The sequence below is a fragment of the Tupaia chinensis genome, unplaced genomic scaffold (assembly GCF_000334495.1).
Source record: "Tupaia chinensis unplaced genomic scaffold, TupChi_1.0 Scaffold000644_1, whole genome shotgun sequence".
NCBI classification, from domain to species: domain Eukaryota; kingdom Metazoa; phylum Chordata; class Mammalia; order Scandentia; family Tupaiidae; genus Tupaia; species Tupaia belangeri.
Window position 1 is genome coordinate 3369624 of NW_006160165.1, and position 20393 is coordinate 3390016.

General features: G+C 41.8%; 1 protein-coding gene across 1 annotated transcript in view; it reads left to right on the forward strand.

Annotated features, from left to right (window-relative positions):
• The window catches only part of MYO16 (myosin XVI), a 603762-nt gene that overhangs the window by 42494 nt on the left and 540875 nt on the right, over window positions 1-20393 (forward strand).

The window sequence follows — 20393 nt, forward strand, 5'->3', positions numbered from 1 at the left end:
GAGGAGCAGGGATTGCGATGTGGCCATCCCCCCTGGGAGTGATTTCTCACTTTCTGTCTCTGTGTCTCTCTCTATCTTTCTGGTGAGCACATGCACCCTATAGCAAAAACCTCTCAAAAAAAAAATTGGTTTGCTTGTGGTATCACATTTTATATAAAGTTCTATAGCTTTTAAATGTGGATGATAGGTGGATGCCTAAGCAAGCTGATGGCACATTATAAACAGTGATAACTACGACCAGAAGACTCTGGCAGTTCTTTGCATGGGTTTGTGTGGGCTTTTCGTTTTAAGTTGGATACTCTAAAATATGCTGGTGTTCTTAAACTGCAGTGGTGGTGGCGGGGCGTGCCTGGGCCGGGATGTGGGGGAGGTCAGCTAGTCCTGCCCTCTGGCCGTGTGTAAGAGGATGAAGACTCAACCCCTGGAACATCTCTGGGGGCTCCAGAGCGCCTCTGTGTCCCGTTTCATTATTCTCTTCTCATCTGGAGCTGTTTACTGAACAGCATCGCCTTTGTTAACCTGTAAGCACATGGAGGGCAGGGCAGTGCTGTCAGGTTCCCGGCTCTCCCGGTCCATCTCATACATTCCTCCAGTGAGTAAAAAGTAAAGCAGTTAGTCCTAGGTCACCAGACCAGGGTTGTCATAGCAATCTTAAATTAGAATGTAGGTTGGGACCAGCAGCTGGCGTAAAGGCTATATCGCTGGACTCCCATGTAGTCGACTGCAGTTCGAGTCCTGGACCTAGTGGCTTAAAACTCACACCAGATGTGCGTGCGTGCATGCCCAAGATCCTGAGAGGAGAGAAGAGAATGGAGGAGAGGGGATTGTGGCGTAGCCATACCCCCTGGGGGGTGATTTCTCACTTTCTGTCTGTCTCTGTCTTTCTGGCGAGCACATGCATCCTGTAGCAAAATCCTCTCCAAAAAAAAAAAAAAAGAGAGAGAATGTAGGTCTTTATTTTTAAAAAACTACATTCAATCACTGTATACAATTACAGCATACAAAATTAATTTTCCAGCATGGATACACTATATGTTAATGTAGCCAAAGATATAACCATACCCATTATTATAACAGACAATTTCCCATTTTTGTGTCCCTTAAATGATTCCCTCCCTCTTACCCTTCCCAATTTCCCACAATCTTCTCACACTCTCTCTAGTATCCACAGTTGCTCTCCATATTTTATACCGTCCAGTCTTTTAGTTTCTGCCATAGAGTACACGCATTTGGTATAAATGGAGTGGGGATGTACAATGCCTCTCTTTCATAGTCTGGCTTGCTTCACTTAGTAGTAAATCTTCCATATTCATCCAGTTCCTATCCTCATTTTTTTTTTTAATGTCTGAGTGATATTCCATAGTGTATATGTGCCAAGCCTTTTCACTGGAACCCTGTCTCTCTCACTACTAACAAAAATCAACTCAAAATAGAATTCAAGTCTTTAAATGTGAGTCTTCTATTGATTTAAAAGTAATGGAATGCATATTTTTACTTGTAAAGTTGTCAAATTTCTTATATAAAATGTCCACATTATAAAATAATGTGCAAATTAAAGAAGAAATTAAGGGTAATAAAGCAATGAACCAATGACCAAGAGGCAGCTATTACTGTACCAAATATTGAGATGTTCTAGGAAAATAATCAAGTCATACAATCTGAATTAATCCTTTCTAGTAGTTGCTATAGACTGGAACTGTGCTGTCACAATGGCAATCTAAGAGCAGGAAGAAATACTATCCTGCCCTCCAAAGCTCCCACTCTGATTAGGAGGACCACAGTAAATCTCAGAGCATAATAAGAAGCACTGGACACATGTGAAGTGAAGTCCCGCAGATTTTTACTGGTTGGGCAAATTTTCTAGTGGAGTGTGACTTTCAAAAGACTTTGCTCCTGATGAGTGCTGATCAGTATTCGAGAGCAGGAAAGGAGAGCGCTCTGCACGGGGCAGCAGTGTGAGTGCAGGAGGAGAGTGGTCAGACATGGACACCCGAGTGTGGCTGTGAAGGTGGCTTTTCAGTTAAATGAGTGTTGGGGGAATGTCTAGGTCTAGTCTTGAACCACATAGTTGTGGAAGCCATGAGATATCCCCAAGGACACTTACATGCTACAAACGATGTTTAGCCAAGATTATCAGGAGTATGTGCAGGATGAAGTAAAGGGTCAGGGTAAGACCTGAAAGCAGGGTTACCAGCGATGGAACTGCAGGTGCAACTCAGTGAGGGCTGAGGGAGAAGCTCTGGGGTAGTTGCAGTGCTAACAGGAACGGAAGACCCAAAGTCAGATTCCATGGGGAATGTGCATGAACTCGTCTGTGAACGAAGCAGACAGTCTCTACCTCTCTGATGGCCTCCTGTCTAGTGTGGGTGACTGTGAGCATAAAGACGAAGCTAACTCTGGTAGACAGACAATGGTGAGTGCGGAGAAAGACCTCCTGAGGGAGATGGGAGTTAGTCACACAGTCATGTGGGGACAAGCATTTTAGGTGGGCACAGAGCCCTCACAGGAGGAATATCCCAGTCTGTTGGGGAAACAGCGAGACAGCCGGTGTAGGAGGAGTGAGGGGACAGATGGTGGCAGCAGAATAAACCACTGAGGAGGAGCCAGAACGTGTGTTGTCTGGGAGGTGCGTGGAAAGAGGTCTAGCTGCTGTGGGTATGGGAGTTTGGAACAGAGCGGAGCCCTGATTCCACTGATGGCCTATCAGACCCAGTCCCACTGCTGCATTCTGAACTGACTGAGGGTTTCCACAGGAGAAGCAGAGAAACTACAGGCTGTGGCTCTAGCAGGTGGCTGGTGAGAGAATATGGTGGCTTAGACCAGTGCAGGAACATGGATGTGGTGAGAAACAGTCTATTTAGGGATATGTTTTTAGGATAGTGCTGACAAGAAATGCAGATTAGCTGGCCACAGGGAATGTGCTCATTTTCTGGTGCTGCCAGGACACTGTCACCAACAATATACATGCTCTCTCTCACAGTCCTGCGGGTCAGAAGGCCGGTCTGGGTCTCACTGGGCTGCTTTCAGGTGTCATCAGAGTGGACTTGGTCTCCAGCTTGCAGAGGTACCTGCTTCCTTGGAGCACAGCCGCTGCCCCACCAGCACAGCCAGCACAGACGGGCCCTCTCCCTCTGCTTCACATTCCACCTGTGTCTTTTTCCATCCTTGCGTCCCTCTGGCCGAATCTTCTGCCCTCTTCCACGTTTAGAGGTCCATGTGCTCACACTAGGCTCACTTAGATAATCCAGGATAAACTTCCTATTTTAAGGAAAACTCATTAATAGTCATAATTCTCTTTCCCCAGATAAGCCATAGGCTTAACACCTGAGGCAAAATTATGGGGGCCAAAAGTCTACCTGCCCCAGGGAATGAGAGACTCGAGGATGACATCACATTTGAGGGGTCCTACGCAACAAGAAGATGGAGCAGGGAAATAGAAACGGATGCAAAAAGTGTAAAGGGCCCCTTCAAGGTGTTTTCTGTAAAGAGGAGACAAATGTTAAGGTACTGCAGAGACCAGAGAAATTAAGAAGGTTTTTGTTTTGTTTTGTTTATTTATTTTATATATTCAACTAGTGTCTATCATTATTGCTTGTAAAGTAGATTTTCACAGCATGAATACACTGCATATTAGTCTGGTTAGAGGTATTATCATGCATGTTATCATCAACAGATAATTTTCCATGCTTGTGTCCCTTAAGTGTTTTGCTTCTTTTTCTCCTTGGTTCCCTTCTTCTTACCCTCTCCTACTTCCCACCCTCTTCCCACACTGTCTCTAGTATACCCAATTGTTCTCCATGCTTTTCTACTTTAAGAGGTATTTTTAATGATCAGAAATAATAGCAAATTGTATGCTGACAAAAATGAGGGAAGCCCAGTGGAGCAAGTCTTTGCGTAGGCAGGCCATCCGGAGCGCCGGTGCCATGTGAAGGGCTGGGCTTCAGCCAGCATCTTCTGAAGGAACAGTTCTCAGTCCTGGCTGCTTGGTCGGATCATCTAGGGAGATTTTATTTTAAATTCTAACATCTAGGGTCAACCTATAAAGATAAAGAAGCTAATTAGTCTGAAGTGGGGCCAGGAAAGTTTTCAAAGATGCCTGAGAGGCTGTGGTACACAGATGCATGGAGAAGGTTGAGAACCCTCAGTCTGGGACCAAGACAGCGGTGATGGCGGGACGTGTGTGATACTTTTACTGGTTCCTACCAGCTGCTGGAAGAACCAGCAGGCAGCTAAGGGTGAGGAGGGGGAAGAGGACATGCAGGACCCAGAGATGAAATGTATGAAAGAGAAGAAATGGACCAGAAGAGCATAGTATGAAAGAAATAGTACAATCTGTGAAAAACTAGATTTAAAACATAAAAGCTACAAAAACGCATTGTGCCAGCCCTGGGGCCTGTGATTAAATGAGCTGAACCCCACATGGCCAACTGTTCTGTTTAAACCTGGCCTCAGTGGCTTGAAAAACATGCCAGGTAAATATGTGTGCCCAAAATCCCAACAGGAGGGAGAGATGGAAAAGGGACTGTGGCATGACCATGCTTCATGGGGGTGATGCTTTTTCCCTTTCCCTCTTTTTCTGTCTCTCCCTGGTGAACACATGCAACGTCTGGCAATTTTTTTTGTTTTAGAGAGAGATTTTTGCTATAGGGCGCATGTGCTTGCCAGAGAGACAAAAGAGAAACAAAGTGAGAAATCACTCCCTCAGTGGGGCATGGCCATGCCACAATCCCTTCTCCATTCTCCTCTCGGGATCTTAGCCATGCAAGCACACGCACCTGGTGTGAGTTTCAAGCCTCCGGGTCCAGGACTCAAACTGCAGTTAACTATGAGGAGTCCAGTGATGTAACTGTTATACCATTTGCTGGTCCTGGCAATATATTTTTTTCAAAAGCATCAAAATATGGTTCATGTTTTCAAAATGGGTTGGCATGATGGCTACACTTCGTTCTTGTTCAGCTGCATGTTTCCCTATCATAACATGTTTCTGCAGGTTTTAGAGCACAGTTTATGTTCTTCCCAGAAATTATTACACATGTATATATAGATATCATTTTGGTGGAATATAATATACTCTTATCAATAGGCACTCGATATTTCTTGCCTAATTAAAATCCTGGGGTAACTAAAAATGCCTGGCAAAGATTCATTAGCACATATTTTTAAGTGCAGTAAATGAATGAGTGAATTATGTATAGCAGGTTGTATATATGTGAGTGACAGTCCAAAGATGCTAAAACCTAGACAAGGGGTCACACTTGATTTCTTAATTCTAAAGAAGCAAAGTATAATTTTTTAATTTGAATATTCTATGATTAACTTTGAATCTTGGGACTTTATGGAAGAAATTACTTATTTATTTTTTTTAATAGCTTGGAGAGAGAGAAGTAGATGGTGAAGGCTCACATTTTGCCTGGTGTAATAACCAGTGTAAGGTATTCAAAGTGATAGGGAAAACAGGAAGCATAGGGCGCATGTGCTTGCCAGAGAGACAAAAGAGAAACAAAGTGAGAAATCACTCCCTCAGTGGGGCATGGCCATGCCACAATCCCTTCTCCATTCTCCTCTCGGGATCTTAGCCATGCAAGCACACGCACCTGGTGTGAGTTTCAAGCCTCCGGGTCCAGGACTCAAACTGCAGTTAACTATGAGGAGTCCAGTGATGTAACTGTTATACCATTTGCTGGTCCTGGCAATATATTTTTTTCAAAAGCATCAAAATATGGTTCATGTTTTCAAAATGGGTTGGCATGATGGCTACACTTCGTTCTTGTTCAGCTGCATGTTTCCCTATCATAACATGTTTCTGCAGGTTTTAGAGCACAGTTTATGTTCTTCCCAGAAATTATTACACATGTATATATAGATATCATTTTGGTGGAATATAATATACTCTTATCAATAGGCACTCGATATTTCTTGCCTAATTAAAATCCTGGGGTAACTAAAAATGCCTGGCAAAGATTCATTAGCACATATTTTTAAGTGCAGTAAATGAATGAGTGAATTATGTATAGCAGGTTGTATATATGTGAGTGACAGTCCAAAGATGCTAAAACCTAGACAAGGGGTCACACTTGATTTCTTAATTCTAAAGAAGCAAAGTATAATTTTTTAATTTGAATATTCTATGATTAACTTTGAATCTTGGGACTTTATGGAAGAAATTACTTATTTATTTTTTTTAATAGCTTGGAGAGAGAGAAGTAGATGGTGAAGGCTCACATTTTGCCTGGTGTAATAACCAGTGTAAGGTATTCAAAGTGATAGGGAAAACAGGAAGCAGAAAAAACTACCTCTGTTTCACACGCATACTTGCACACATACACACACACTCTCATCATATTCTTTGTATGCTTACTATGCATGACAAACTGTGGTGATGCTTTCTATACACTCGTTTATTCTTTGTGACAAAAATAGCACAAAAAATTTCTGAAGTTATTGAAGAATATCCCCAGCAACCTATATAACATTATCACTTCCAGGAAATAATTTCCATTACTAATGGAAGAAAAGATGATAGACAGTAATGAAGGTCAACATTAGCATCAAATGAAAAGTAGCTAAGTGAATCTTAGAACTTAACAATTGAATTTTCTAAATTAATAAAGTTTTACATGCATAGCTTCAGGGTAAAAGTTAAAATATTTGTCTGTACAGTGTGTCTTACTTAGCTTGGTCTGCTATATAAAAATATCAGACTGGGTATCTCAACCAGTAGACATTTATTTCTCACAGTTCTGTATGTTGGGAAGTCCAGGGTCAAAGGTCAAGGTGTATGGTTGTAGACAGCCATATTCCTTGTTGTGTTCTCATTTGCTAAAGCGGAAGCATTGGTATTTCTTCCTGTTCTTCCAAGGGCAGGAATTCCTTCAGGAGGAATCCACCTCATCACCTCATCTAAACCTAATTAACTCACAAAGCCTCCTCTCAGGATATTATCACACTGGGCTTAGGGCTTCCACATGTGAATTTTGGAAGAAAACAAAATTCAGTCCACAACAGAAAGTTCATTATTATGCTTGTTGGCACCACTCAAGTATGAAACCATGGTTATATGTATATGTATATAAGTATTATTTCAGATGTGCATGTATTACTTCCTTTGAATGCCTCATCTACTTTGGAAACACGTGATAAGTACCCATATATCTCACCGTATTAGAGGAAAGATGTGTATTTTCTGCAGTTAAAGAAATTAAATTGTATTTAAAAAGAAATAGTCACTTTAGTGACAATATGACCTCTCCAGCTTCTGTTTTATTTCTCCCAGAAATATATCCAGGGAAAACTTTTTATTTCATTATGGTGGAGATACCTTCATTTATCTTTAAACTACTAAATAGCCAAATGCACATGTTTTGCAATTGAAATGGTAAAACAAAATTTCCCATGATTAAAAAAATACCTTCTATTTAAATCATTACTTAAACATAGAAGATTGTGTATTTGTGTAAATAAAAAGGGAGAGAACAGAGAAGGACATGAGTGGGAGATTAGACACAAAAAGGAAGACTAGTGAGAATGTAAATGCCTTTCATAGAGCTGCCACTCCCAAATATCTGTCCATTTTTACTAATTACTCCAAAATATGTATTTACTAAAAGTAATTGCTAATGTTGCTGCTATCTGGCATGTTCAGGCATATTGTCTAAGCTATACGTGACTCCTCACCTATCCTCCCAAAAGCAGTATGTAGTTGGTAGGACATTCTGCCCATGTCCTGAATGAGGAAGCTGCACCTTAGAGGAAGAAATTGCTGTGTCAGGGCTGCCCGCATTTACAGGCTGTGTTTTTACTGTTCACAGCACACACCTTGCTCTCTTTCAGGCTGATTTATGGTGGTAAAATGAACAAAACCATAGACTCCTCCAGCTAGTTTACCTCCATTGCCACTTGGAATTCTTCCTAGCTGGGCCTCCACCTACTGCAGAGGGAATGCCCCCCTGCCCTAGTGTAAATGCTCTTTATGCCCTTTGACTTCCCTCTCTTCCCCTGACCATCCCTTCTCCTTCCCTTTATCCTTCTCCCTCTCCCTTTCTTTCTATCTCTCTCTGAAAAAGTCCTCTAACATCACACTTCATTTATACCTCATCTTAATATGTAATTCTAAGTAGCCTCTTAGGAAGAAGAGGAATATCAAATTCTAACTACGTTTTCCTCATTTGTCTCCTGACTGCGGGTACCAGTTCCTGGGTGGCTTCCCCTTCTTTCTAACCATAGTGTAAGGCTCTAGCCTTAGTTTCTATCCTTTCTTTCTACCCATCCTCACAAGAAGACCCATTTCCCATGGCACCTACCTTGTCTGCTCCAAAGGTCCCCAAACCATATGCAGACCTTTCCCGCATTCTCTGTGCCCACATTTCTGATGACCTTACCCACCTAATTCAGCATGTTCAGAGCTGAGTGTCTACTCCCATCTCCTTCCCCAACCAAAATTTCCTCTTCAAAACACCAGGAAGTGAGCTTTAGTCTGCCTTCCATATGTCACTAGTGTGTACATATGGGGAATCAACCAGACTCCCTGTGATGCCTTGGGAGAAGAAGGCATGCACGGAGAGAGCCAATTCTTTCTTCTAGTTCCCCTCCCACCACGTGGAGCTCGGTAGACACAGCTAATAGATGCTTACCTGAAGGACCACAAGGTGGAAGTTCGGGGCTTCATGAAGGTCCCAGATTCTGCATACAAACAGTGGTGTTTTGTAGTTTATATTATGCTGCTGTGTAATAATTCCTTATAACATGACATAGTAGTTATTTTGTTAAGTCTCAATTCTCTTTGGCAGGTTCTTACATGAAGAGTATTTGTCAGTGTGATTTTTGAGTTAAACATGTCTAATGTCTTTTTTATGAACTTTGGTGTCTTTCTGAGATAATTTCTAGGTAAGTCTGGCCACTACTCTAATTGGTAAGAGTAATATTACTCCTCCGTACACCCAGAGGCATCTATTCATGAATCTTGGACTCCCTTCCTCATATATGTTGTGTCAGTTAATTCCTACATGAATGCCTGACCTTCTTCACCGTAAGCAGCTTAGGTTCCAGATTATATCCCGCCATTCTCTGTTCTAAGCAAAGTTGCCAGATCGCTCATAGTAGAAATCTTTTCTTCCTTCCTCATTTCCTTTCCTCCTTCCTCTTCTCCTCCTTGGGCTATGGAAGACCTTGCGTGCTGGGAACTAGGAACTACTGATTGATTTAGCAATTTGATGGAATGAGAGAGAAAAAAAAGAAAAATACGCACATGCTATGGTCCATGACTAAACTCTCAGGGGAAGCATTTACAAGCACGAAATCTGTGTCTGATGAATGAGCCGCCGCATGCAAAGCTGCTGCGTGATATAAGAACCGATAATTCCAGCTAAGCACAGCTGCCTGGCGCTGGGAACCGTTTCGAATACCCTGGGGCAGCGTAGAGTTGACAGTTGCCTCTATTTCTTCTCAATTGAAAATGATTCTACAGAAACACAGTTACCTTCTGATTCTAAGAACGTGAGTGTGCCTACACCATTGCATGTCCAGTTTGAATTTTGGCAAGGTGAGGCTTGAAGCCAAACCTGAGCGCCCAGGGCTCAGTGCGTGCCCTCCAGATTTCTTTGCCATGCGAAGCAGTGCTAGAAGGAGGCAGGTTGTGTGCCCCTGGGAGCTGGAGGCTTCACGGCGGGTCATCTGGCAGCGTGGGAGCGTGTGAGCAGGGAGACCCTGTGCCACTCGACGAGCACTGTGGTTTCACTTTCCTCCTCTGGGATTGTTTCAGACATGACATGTGTGGTTCGTTCTGCCTTCAGGAAGGCCCTGTCGGTTCGTGCCCACTTGAAAGCAGACACCAAGTGAGAGTATATACAAGAAATCTGTGAGGGGAAAGAGGAATGGGCCACTGTGAAATAACAAGAAATGCATATTTTGTCTCTCCCTCGGTTCCAAGCACAGGGCTCCTAATCCATGGAATTGCTTGGTGTTGAGAGTATCTTTTATATTAATAAGGCGGGTCTTAGTTGGGTCTCGTAACCAGAAAGATCCATGTTTAGCTGCTTGGGACTCTCAGCCCCATCCCGTTCCATCCCCTGGGAAAGAGAGAGGGGAAAGGTGTGGTTTATAATCGGGACTGGGATTGCTCCCTCCAGTGTGACTTGTTGGCTGTGAAGAAGTGGAAGCCACATGTGGGGTGTGGTACGACCACCAGAGGCAGACAGGCCAGATAGTCCCGTAAAGATGGTCGCTACCCCACAGCCCTATGAAATTGTAGCAGTCAGAAAATTGTTACCAAGAATAATAACCAAGTTCATATGGTTCAACCTCGGCTTAGTGGATTATTCTCAGTTTTAAAAAGTTTTATTTATTTATTCCATGATACAGAATTACAGACAGACAAAGAGAGACAGCACCCCCAAGGTTTCACACCAGGGTCCCCTTGACATTCCCAGTCAACCTGGGCCATGCCCCCACCTGGCATGCTCAAGGAGGTCCCAGGACGTGGGCCCAGGACCCAGGACCTTCCCACGCCCCACGTGCATTACCACTGTGCCACCACTGTCCCTGTCCTTGGTTTTCTACGGAGATTGTATCACTTTGCACTTCCCTCCCTTTCTCCTGAATGTTCCATGCAGGCTGGTATTTGAAGGGCAGTGAGGATAAAGACAGTACAGTTGGGTAGTTTCATTGAAGTACTTCAGGAAAACAGATTAGTAAAGACCATCTGCTTCAGAGTTACAAATCTTCGCAGGGTTTTTATGTGACTTAGTGGCAGCATGCAAGTCAACTTAACATCCCTGAGCCTCAGTTTCCTTACCAGACAAAAGGAACTAGTGCCCACTTACAAGCTTCTAGGAAAGACTGGCCACTCAGTAGGTGTTTCAGAAATGGTAGTTTACTTATATTAGTAAGCAGTCAAAGGATCACTATAAGTGTGTCGTCATTATATTGATTACAATTCATAATTATTATAAGGATGGTATGCCTAAACTATTGCCATAAAATACTGAGAATTTTAAAATATTAGGTTATGATACTTAAGAATATATTTTGTCAGTGTGGTATTTGCAATCAGATAGAACTTCATTTCCTAGTTTGTGTAAGATTCAAACCTGTTACCATGTGGAAAAAGTATTTTTATTTTAAAAATATTTTGTTGTATCACTATTTTTTATCATAGAGAACCTTAAAAATACATTCTGGACTTTAAAAAAAAGCATCACATATTATAATTATTCAACTGCATTACGTAATTCTTTAACCGTATTTAATCATTGTAAATGTAATGATCTACTGTTATTAATAGTGTCAGATGGGGTCATATGGGAGAGGCGTGTGCAGTAGGAGCTTAGGAAACCTGTAGGAGCTGCAGGTCGCAGAGCTTGCTGCTGAAATCGAGGCCTTGCTTTGCCCTTCTCATTGTGCGCTGTGGAGATGTGCAGTGCCCGAGCATAAACGACAAATTGGGAAAGTTACCCGAGTGAGTAGTTTGACTTTAATGTCATGTAAAGACACTTTAAATCATATTTTTCATTAAATTAATAATTTTAAAAGAACTCTGAATTTTATCAAGATGCTGTATTACAACAGTGAAATGAATCATTTTACTCGAATAGCCTATGAAGATTTCTAAGCGAATAATAGACTTTTTTTTATTATCTTTGAAAGGATCATATTTGGTAAAAAATCCAATTAACTTGCATTGTTAGAACTCACCTATGTTGAACACAGACAAATAATCTGTTTTCTTGCCTGTATTTTGTGGACTGCCATTTCTTATAAAGTGAAGGAGTGAGCAAATGCAGTCTTTGAAATATGAAAGACAAAAAGGTAACAGCCGTAAAATTAAAGCTAAAAAGCACCTCGAGTCTAAACTGGGCTTTGAGACGCCCACAGCCAGTGTGTTTCCAGCTGCTGCACCTCCTGCAGAAAAGATCCAGTTACTGAGGAACAGTGAGAATAATGTGTTACAGAAGCAATAGTCACAGTGAGCTTCTGCACCTAACAGCGTCACTGGGAAGTGGGAATATCACCTGTGTTTCATACAATATAATGAACTTTGTGTGCATCTCAGTCATTTTTCCCAATGTGCACATACAGGAAGCAGGTCTCCGCTGATGTCCTGCTGTCTCCAAGTATGTACAATCCTCACTCCTCAGCTGAGTGAGTCCAAAGCCTTGCACCAAACACACTCAAATTCTGTTCATGTAAAGTTTCAACCCAGTGCCCCAGGAGATGAATATGAAACAAAACAAGACAAAACAAAAATATGCTTGCGTAAGCTTTCAGAATGCCTCAGACTCCGTGGGAAGGTTTGGGCAGTGACGCTGTCAGCGATGGCCCAGCCAGGACAGTGCTGCTCTTCTCTCACCTGTTCTTTCTCTCCTCTCCTGTCTGCTCTGCACAGCTGCCAAAGTAAAATCTCCTGCTATCGCTTTTGTGCTTATTTACATGTTTTATTTTTTTCCTTGCTGCCTAATTGACTTCCTACCCAAAAGCTGGAAAAGCTACCCATGTTAGTAGCTTTTTTTAGCTAAGGCCTTTTCATTTGTATCAGTCTGTACTTAATGGAGAATTATTCTTCCAGAATAAATGGGCCCCATTGATTCTTCTCATTAGTTTCTTTATTTTCAAAGTTTGAACTTAATGATTTATTTAAAAGTTTATGAAATTATGTATGAGCCACAACTATACTGACATAGTTTATTATTTGTTTTTGTGTATAAGCCAGTGGGTTTGTGCACTAGCCAGAGAGAGAGAGACAGACACACACACACACACACAGAGAGAGAGAGAGAGAGAGAGAGAGAGAGAGAGAGAAGGAAATGATTCCCTATGGGAAAGGGAATGATCCCATTGCAATCTCTTCTCCTCCATTTCTCCATGCTCCCGGGATCTGGGACGTGTGCATGTGCTCAGCATGTTTTTCCAGCTACTGGGCTGGGATTCAAACTATGCAATCAGCCTGTAGGATCTAGCTCCCTTAACCACTAGGCTGTGGGAGGCCCCTTGACATCATTTTTATGTCTAATTCTAGATCGAGCTAGGCAGACCAGATATTTCACTGAGATGCAGTATTCTTGGATGGTTGTGATCACCTTCTGCTGTAGTTAGCCTTTCAAAGTCTTTGTCTTCCTGTATCCATGCACTCCGATGTAGTAATACTATCTTGCATTTTCTTGTCTTTCTTCCTAATATTGGTTCCGTTCAAAAGTGTTTCTTCTACTCCCTCAGCCTCTGCTGCATCCTTTTTTCTACGTAAAATATCTGTAACCAAAGACCATTTTACGCTTTCCTCTATTTCTGTGTCTCACCATCCCCCTGATGGTATCTCAGTCCGTTAATCCTGCAGGGATGTGCTTGTCTCTTCTCTCCACACACTCTGTAATCCCTTCATCTTGCAGCCTCCCGCCTATCTTGACTGTCAGCTGTAGTCTAGATTATAGCTTCCAGCCTATTAAATACCTCAAAGTTGCTAAGTCTTTTTGATCCAATAAAAATAAAAAAGCATTATCTTTCTCTTATTTGGGGGATTAAATGTTTTTTTATTTCACATATAGAAACCCTAGACACATTTTTATTATATATTTTTTTTATTCTGTAAGCTTGGGTAGATGATTACAATGTAATAGATATGTTTTGATGATTGGAAAATGCAAGGTTGTAGTCTTCCACAAAAACTAAACTTATCACTTCAGACGCTAAATTTCAAATGTAGTAACAAAAACGTGAAGCAGTGAGGAACAGCATGTGGGCCAAGTCCTCATCATTCTTTGAATAATTAATATAAAATGTTTGTTAGGCTTGAATATGTGATAAAGAATTTTCACTCCAAGGAAAGTAAGACAGACTAATTTTGCAAATGGAGCTGGGTAATGGGCTCATTTGGAAAATAAATTAAATCAAGCTGTGGAAATATTTTTGATTTCCTATGCTTAGAATTTTTGGGAGCTGCTCTTGGTGGATGGTTTCCGCCATCCCTCTGCAAAATGTCCAAAGTCATAGTGGTGTGTGTTGGAGCAGGAAAATCGAGTCACAGGGAATTTCATTTCATGCTATGACCTTAATTAAGTTGTAGTTGGATTAATAAATTTATTGTAAAAAGGTATTTACATATAGATAGATATTTAGCTTACTTCCAGAAGGGCAAAGTCTTCCTAAATGTAACAGAATAAATGCCTTGTATTTATTTCACTTATGTCCCAATTTTACAGTTGACAGTGAATCTCAGATTTACACAACTGTTTGTCTCCAGCACGCTTTTAGGTAACAAACGTCATTGTGGCCAAATGTCAACATTAACTACACATTCGTATTGCTAATCAATTAGTATTTGTGATATATGAGGTTACTGAAAAGGTATAAAACTTTCCTTGGAATTATTTTGTTTTTAAAAGAAAATGTTGTTTAACACATAGTATCATAGTCCCACATGACACGTTCTCAAAATGTATGAAATTTTTGGAGGGTGGTTGAAAGGGAGTAAGTTTCTTTTATTCTTTTATTTATTTATTTATTTTTAATTTTGCCAGATGGCATGTGTGCTCACTGGAGAGAAACTAAGGGGAAAGGGTAAGAAAGCACCCCCATGGGACATGGTCACACCATAGTCCCCCCCTCTCCCTCCTTTCAGGATTTGGGACATACATGCACATGTGCTTGGTGTGTATTTCAGTCCTCTTGTCTGGGGCTTGCATTGCACTGCCATGTGGGATCCAGCTGCCTCAACCACCATGCCACGGGCTGGCCCAGGGGAGTACTCGGGAGTACTTTTAATGCAGGTCTATGAGCTCTTCTCATTACTGAGGAATCATTTCCCAGTCGGAACTGTGCTCTGAAGGAAGCCCTTTATGTTTTCTAAGTCAGTATTTTCTCTTGTTTCTGAAATTATGTATTATGTAGTTGTAGGTTTCAGCTGTTTTTTAACATGGCAACATATGAACAGATTGTCCTGACAGTGGGTTTTTAATATCTTTCACATGTCCTGGTCACTCTGCTTTTAAAGCTTATAGCATCTAGGCTTGCAAGGCAATGTTCTATTTTTTTCATTACTTCGTTTTAGTTAGAGATTTTTTTCTATAAGGTACGTGCCCTTGCTGAAGAGACAGAGAGATAGAATGCGAGAAATCAGCCCCTAGGGGAGATGGCCATGCCGCAATTCCTTCTCCTCTATTTTCCTTGGGATTTTGGGCACACACACACACACACCTGGCATGAGTATCAAGCCACCAGGTCCAGAACTTGAACCACAGTCGACTGTGTGGGAGTCCAGCACATTAACTGCTACATTACCAGTCTTTTTTTTAAAATCATATTTTGTTATTAAGATAACTACTGAGCAGGATAGATGTTTATGGGACCTAAATAAACCCGAGGCTTGTGAAAACCTCTTGACTCTATTTCATCTGTTCTTTACAAAAGGATCTACTTAGTGAGTGATCTGCAAGATTTTTGCCTATTAGACTGTATTTTAATCAATGGGAGGAAACCCAGAAAACCATGGTGGTCTAAGTAGTCTAGAAAACAGAGAGAGAGTAAAGGGAGCAAGATATTGATAGAGAGCAAGAGACAGAAAGGGGAAAGTGGACTAAAACACTTGTTCCCTAGCACAGGTCGTGTTTCTTCGGGTATCTTGTCTACTATGTTAACTATATTAATTCTTAATACTTTTATTATGTTGTAATGATAGACAGTGTGTGCATGTGAGAGAGCGACAGAGAGGGAGAGAAAACCCTTGATAAAGTTTCATCAGTCCACCATCCTCTCTCCTAGCTCTCAGCTCCACCGGGTCTTGGGAGCCTGTGCACACCCAGTGTGACATCTGTCCAGCCAGGGACCTGAACCCCTGGACAGCCATGCTGCCCAGGCTGGGCCTGCAGTTTACTATTAACAATAAGGATTTAGTTCATCTTGATTGCAAGGTCTTAGAGGGTGCTTATTCAGTGATTCTTACCACTTGTATGGCCATTCCGGTTTATTAAACCAGCCCTTGGGGTTGGAAGTGAGGTGACTTTGCAGTTCACACTAATGGTTGTGGATATATTTTTTGAACATAAATAGGCAAGAGAAAGAGCTGAGATGATTAAAATGGTCACATTCTGTCCTTTAAGGAAATCATACTCTACATAGTACACGACCTGATGTAAAGGTTGAGTGGGTGACAACACAGGAAGTATCCCTTTCACAATAAAAGCAGACTTACTTTTAGTGGCTCCAAGTACGTGGCTAGGCACCCTTCCCATCACGGCACTCCAGAACCTCCCGGGAGGCTGGCCCGTTTTGCCCTTGCCTCTTTTCTGACTTCCTCTTTATATTTCATAATGAATTTTTAAACAAAGAGCATCATGAAATAAATGTAAATGGACTTTATATTTCAGCTAAATCAGACCTGAACACCAGGAAGAGGTTTTTCTTTCCTGCCTACTCTTTAAAGAATGATATCTGTCTTACATGCCATGTATTTCCTTAATTTTTTATGAAACAGAAATGTCCTCAGCACTTCTGAGACTGGCTGAGGTATTTGGTATTCATCAACATGAGCTTATTGGTGCACATAAAACTGGATTTTAAAAACTGTTTAAGATACAAACAGCAAGTGGGTTAATTACAGTAAAGTATTTGCAGTGGCAGGACGTTAAATACTGCTGGCTTTACCCTTTAGGGCAGTTTTTCCTTGTACAGATTGATCGATAGATTTTTCTGGCCACTTCTGTGGTCAGGAACAGCCAGCCAAGGAGTGGGCTTGCTCCATTTTGTTGAAAGCTGAAGCCTCAGGCAAATATTGAAATTGGAATTGATAATTTCCTATGGGGCGGCACTTGTCTCTCCTTAATGTGTCACACGGCACATGTCTTTGTACATGAGCTTCTCTGGGGACCACAGTTATAAATGCTTAATGGAGCATGTGTCTGAGTATAAAGAGAAAAATGTGCTTATTGCTGCGATTCAAGAAGAAAGAGTGGCTAAAGGAAGAACTTGGGCAATAAAAGGATCAAGTCACAACTTAAGAGCTTGGGGTTTGTTTGACCCCGAGTGGAAACCCTTAAGAGCTGGTGTCTGTGCTGTTAACGGAGCCTGAGCTCCAGCTCCCCTGAGCCGTTCCCAGGGAATCAGGAACTAGACCTGCGAATGCAGAACTGTTCTCTCTGGCCATTCTCAAGGCCCACTGTACATGTATTTGCACATCTGACGACAATTCCAAGTGAATATTTTGCAGATAAGAATGCTTCATTATCTCCCAAATTGTTCCCTTCTTACCTTAGAATTATGGGAAAATTTATTTTTTAAAAAAAACACCCTTATTTGACATTATATTTTCCATAAAGGTAGTTTTATAAAACAAAGCGCACGTGGTTTAAGAACTTTATAAAGCATAAGAATATCACTGTCAGGGAATGATGGTGTCAAAAGATGTCTAAAATAAAACTCACCGTTTCAGCCATTTTAAGTGTACCAGTCAGTGGCTTTTGGTACGTTCACAGAGTTTTCATACACCAGCCCCTTCGAGGTCCAGAAACTTTTCAGAACCCAGTGAAACCCCGTGTTCATTGATTAGTCACTCTCCTTCTCCAGCATGCCCTCCTGCCCTGATAACCACTAATCTGTGTTTTGTCTCTGTGGATTTTCCAGTTCTTGGTATTTTATGTAAGGGAAATCGCGTAATACATGGCCCTCGTGTCTGGCTTCTGCATGGCTTGTTCATGCTGTGGCATGAGCTGGTGCTTCATCGTACCCTCAGAGTAAGTAACACTGTCAGGCAGACGCAGCAGACTTTACCTGTCCACGGCCGGGCCATGGCATTTGGTCGTTTCTGCCTCATGTTTTTTGGAGAGGTTTCTGCTATAGGGCACGTGCGCTCACCAGAAAGACAGAGAGAAACAGAGAGACAGAGAGAGAGAAATCACTCCCCAGGGGAGATGGCCATGTTGCAGTCCCTCCTTCTCCATTCTCTTCTCAAGATCTTGGGCAGGCATGCATATGCACCCAGAGTGAGCTTAAGCCACCAGGTCTGGGACTCCAACTGCGGATGACTACATGGGAGTCCAGCAACATAGCCATACTCCAACTGCTGGTCCCTGTTTCTGCCTCTTAACTACTGTGGATAGTGCTGCTGTGGGCACTCACGTGCAAGCATTTGTTTGAGTACCTGTTTTCAACTCTTTTGGGTTTATGCCTATGAGTGGGATTTCTGGCTCACATGACAATTCCATGCTTAGCACTTCCAAGAACCATTAACCTGTTTTCCACAGTGGCCGAAACATCTACCCTGCCATGTACAAGGTTTCTAATTTCTCCACATCCTTGCCAACACGTGTTTATTTCCTTCCCTCTTTAACTGACTAGAGTTATTCCAGTGGGTATGAGGTGACCTCTCCTGGTGGTTTCCATTTGCATTTCCGTAGTGAGTGATGATGTTGAGCATCGGCGCTTGTTGCTTATTGGTCATTTGCATATCTTCTTTGGACAAATGCTGATTCCAGTCCTTGGTCTGTTTTACTTTGACTTTTTGGTGTTCAATCATGATAGTTGTTTGTAGTGCTTTAGATACTAGAACTTTATGAGATATATGCTTTGCAGATATTTTCTTTCTCTCTCTGGGGGTTGTCTTTTTGCTGTTTAGATAGTGTGTTTTGATGCACCAAGGTTTTTAATTTGATGAAGTTCTGCTTATCATTTTCTTCTTCTGTTGCTTGGTGGGTCATATCATTGCTAAGTCCAAGGTCATGAAGAGTTACCCCTATATTTTCTTTTCTCGTTTTTTGAGAGGTTTTTGCTATAAGGTGTGTGTGCTCACCAGAAAGAGAGAGACAGAGAGACAGAAAGCAAGAAATCACCCCCCAGTGGGGATGGCCATGCTGCAATCCCTTCTCCTCCATTCTCCTTCTGGGATCTTGGGCACATGCGCCCAGCGTGAGTTTAAGCTACCAGGTCCAGGACTCGAACCACGGTTGACTATGTGGGTGTCCAACAACATGCCAACTACTGGTCCTTACCCCTATATTTTCTTGTAAGATTTAAAGTTTTAAATGTTGCATTTATGTCTTTGACCCATTTGAGTTATTTTTATGTATGTTGTGAGTCATTCGACACAAATTATCTAACCTAGTAGAGCAAACTTTGCTTATATGATATTTTGGTTTTAAAATAAGTTGAAAATAATGACTATCTCTAATGAATTTGCGATTCAGAAATATCTTAAACTCAATGTTGTATTTGCATCTTATAATAACATCAGAAGTCAATTTGGATTTTGCATATTTGATCTCCATATGCTCAGTGGCATCTTGGAAGAGTGATTAAATGTTTTAAGTCTAATTCTGGGCAATGAATTTTTAAATTTCACTGGCCTCTGAGGGGCTTCAGAACACATCAGCCAGTTCTTTGACGTTCCTTCCTTTAAAGCTTAGTGGCCACAGCCTCTCCCCTGAACTGGTTGTCAAGTAAAATAGAGTTTGGCCAGCAGATGCTGTGTGATGTCAAGCCCAGAATGGAAACGGGGCATTTGCTCTGTGAGGTCTGTGAGCTTTCAGTCATCAGGTAAGAAGTCCGGCCTGCCTGAAACAACTGTGTGGAAATACATACAGAGACTTTATATGAGTACGAAGAATTGAGATCTGACTTCCGTTCTCAAGGAGCACGGGGGAAGTGAAGACGGTTACACCAGTGAGCTGTAATTGGCACTTCTTCGCTCCTAAAGCTACATGCTGAAATATATCCTCAGGTAATTCACATGGTAATTGTATCTGATTCCTGAGGGCCTAAGAAATTGTGATTATAGGGAGATTTTTTTATATATACACACATATTCACATACAGAGAGACAGAGAGAGACAGAGAAAGAGAGATTTCATGGAGCCTCAGCTCTTTCAGCCCAAGTTTTCTTAACTCTGGCATGAGACCTGTGATTGAGCTGCATTCAGACCGATGCATTCCTAGACATTCCCTGCCCCAGCCCCTTTCGAAGAAGACCTGGAATGAAAGCGAACTGGCCAAGGGAGGTCTGTCAATCCCCAGAGGTGAGCAAGGTAAATGCCATTTATAGCCATTGTTCGGGGAGCTGGTTCCATGGCAATAGTCTGCTATGACTGTCCAACTGACTTCCGTTCTCAAGGAGCACGGGGGAAGTGAAGACGGTTACACCAGTGAGCTGTAATTGGCACTTCTTCGCTCCTAAAGCTACATGCTGAAATATATCCTCAGGTAATTCACATGGTAATTGTATCTGATTCCTGAGGGCCTAAGAAATTGTGATTATAGGGAGATTTTTTTATATATACACACATATTCACATACAGAGAGACAGAGAGAGACAGAGAAAGAGAGATTTCATGGAGCCTCAGCTCTTTCAGCCCAAGTTTTCTTAACTCTGGCATGAGACCTGTGATTGAGCTGCATTCAGACCGATGCATTCCTAGACATTC